General features: G+C 40.6%; 1 non-coding gene across 1 annotated transcript; it reads right to left on the minus strand.

The window, feature by feature from the left end:
- Nucleotides 1–2,134: 2,134 nt before the first annotated feature.
- On the minus strand, nt 2,135–2,206 carry trnad-guc (transfer RNA aspartic acid (anticodon GUC)). Its single transcript has one exon. It is a non-coding gene; the product is annotated as a tRNA-Asp (tRNA).
- Nucleotides 2,207–2,914: the final 708 nt, after the last annotated feature.

A 2,914-nucleotide genomic window follows, 5' to 3' on the forward strand; every position in this document is an offset into this window, starting at 1 on the left:
GTATATTTGTACTAGTTTGGACTCAGATTCAGGCTTGACAAGATAAATGTCTTTTAATGAGTTATGGAAATGACAAGTGGACAGAGCTGGTCTTTTCAGTCGATCTCGGGGCAGCTGGGAACACACTGGGTTGACTGGACTGCTAGCAATGTCACCTGGGGTTGAAGGAGAGGTGCAGCCCGCTGAATAAGAGCAGAGGATGAGAGTATGAGAGAGAATAATCGGTAGGCTAAAAGGTAAGAGCTAGTCCCAGTAGTTAAAATGAGGACCTGAACAGCTGAGTGTGCTGGCTCTTGGCAGGAGAGCGCCGCAGGCATGGGAAGTGCTCCAGGGAGGCAGGAACTGGCACAGGTGTTCGCTGGTCCGTGTGCAGGACCCCCGTAGTGGAGGATGAGGATCAGGCCGACAGCAGACGGGAGAGTAGGCAGTGGGATGCTGTGATAAAAGCTAACAGCAGACATCCAGAGCCAGAGCTAGTGCAATGAAAGGCATGTTTGATACCTATGTCGAAGCGCACCCAGAAGAGGGAGCTCTAAGACTGTATGTGAAACAGGCAGCGCTGTCTGCTGCCAAGGCACGTTTATGTCATATTCGAGCGTCTTTATTACAAAAACACAAAACAGAGGCTAAACTTAAACACTGAAACATTTCTTAAAGATTGTCTTTGCTTTTTGGCTGAATTTGAAAAAGTTCAGAAAGCTGCAGCCAGTGCTAGTGAGGTGCAAACCCTGCTACTCTTTCCAGTGACACACACACACACACAGATAGAGGGCTGTTCTCTCAGGCACACACACATACAGACATAGATAACAGCCTACAGCAAGCTCAAGGATGCTTAGAGACTTTCTCACCCTCCCCTCCCTCTCTGGCTCCTTTGCATGAAGGGAGCTGGGAGTCAAAACTTAAAGGTAATGCATCACATCAGATGCCATTAATTACTCCTGGTGTGAGTAATCAACATATTTCGCCACTGGTTGTGGTCCACGGTGGAATATTACAGACAGCTGCTTATCCCGGTAGTGAAAGTGACTGTCGTGGCGCACAGCAATATTTGGACGGTTCCTGCTACATAAAAAGTGTACACTTGCTATTAAAGGCCTGGATGACCTGTAACTTCTTACTTCTAAACTCTGACAAAATTGAAGTTATTGTGCTTGGGCCTGAAAACCTTAGAAATCTGCTGTCTAATCATATAGTTACTTTAGATGACATAGCTCTTGCCTCCCGTACTACTGTGAGGAACCTTGGAGTCATCTTTGATCAGAATATGTCCTTTAAATCACACATAAATCAAGTCTCTAGAACTGCCTTCTTTCACCTGCGCAATATTGCAAAAATTAGGAGCATCCTGTCTCAAAGTGATGCTGAAAAACTGGTCCATGCGAGTGAAGATGACAGGCTGGACTACTGTAACTCTTTACTATCAGGATGTCCCAATAATTCCCTAAAAAGCCTCCAGTTAATCCAAAATGCTGCAGCCAGAGTACTGACAGGAACTAGCAAGAGAGATCATATCTCTCCCATATTAGCTTCTCTCCACTGGCTCCCTGTAAAATCCAGAATAGAATTTAAAATCCTTCTCCTAACATACAAAGCCCTTAATGACAAGGCTCCATCGTATCTTAAAGACCTCGTAGAGCCTTATCATCCTAACAGAGCACTTTGCTCTCAGAGTGCAGGTTTACTTGTGGTTCCAACATTGCTAAGAGTCCCAGTCCAGCTGCTCTTTAATGGAGTCTGAGCTTTCTTTAACGGAAGGGTACCAACAATTTTGTCCATGTGTGTATTAATAGTCACAATGATGGCAGAGGTGAGCTCTCGTGGCAAACAAAAGGGACAGCAGGTACTCAAGGTCCAGTGTGCATAATTCTATAAGACAATAGGTGCTGCCTGCGCTGCACCATTTCTTGTTGATCATAATACACACTCTAAAACCCGGTGTTTTTCCTGAGTAAACAATGTAGATTTTCAAAGATTAAAAAATAAACCTGCTTTGTGAAAATTTGTATGAAGATTATTTTGTTTGTTTTTTTAGAATTTTACTACAGTTAAACTAAAAGCTACCTGAATATTATATACTTTTGGTTTTAAATAGTTAATTTTAAACCAGAGTTAGACAAAAAAATATTTTTTTCTCCCCGTCGGGGAATCGAACCCCGGTCTCCCGCGTGACAGGCGGGGATACTCACCACTATACTAACGAGGAGATAGCGTATAACATTAATGGTAGTCATTATGAAGGTAGCGTATCATAACTGGTGCTAAAAATACAAGTTTTTACTGACTGTACATTCTCAGTCATCCAGGTCGTAGTGTGCTGAAAAAACGTAGAAAAAAATCATCTGGATGTAGTTTTAGGTAGAATACGTTTCACCTCTCAAGATATTTATGACAGTAAAAACTTTTTTTTTGCACAATCATGTCAGAAGCTTTGAGTATTATTTTGCACTATACTGTTACTAGGTTAACATAAAAGACAAGACACCAGTTTACTCAGAATAGATTTATTCAATAATGAAACATAATAAAACAATGTCACAGATCTTATTTTGTATGAAACAGATTTGTGAAGCAGCTACTAATATTATTCCTCTTGAAACAGAAAAAAATACTGTCACGATGTATTAATTAGTTTATAACATCTCAAAAGAAAACCTATTACCATGGTGTAAAGCAACAAAGGTTGCTGAAGGTATGGTATAAAAAGGAAATGTATAAAAGCAAGTCAAAATTTAACATTTTCTCAGTTTATGTGCACAAAGAAAACAATGATTAGAATACCAGGAAAGAACAAGAATTAACTTTCAATTGAGTGGTAAATCAAATATGAACTAGAGAATAAATTGAAATTTGAACAGCTGCAATTCTATGGCAATCGAGATCGAGCAGGGAGCAAGCTTGTTATATATATATA

The sequence above is a fragment of the Monopterus albus genome, unplaced genomic scaffold, assembly GCF_001952655.1.
Source record: "Monopterus albus unplaced genomic scaffold, M_albus_1.0 scaffold223.1, whole genome shotgun sequence".
NCBI lineage: Eukaryota > Metazoa > Chordata > Actinopteri > Synbranchiformes > Synbranchidae > Monopterus > Monopterus albus.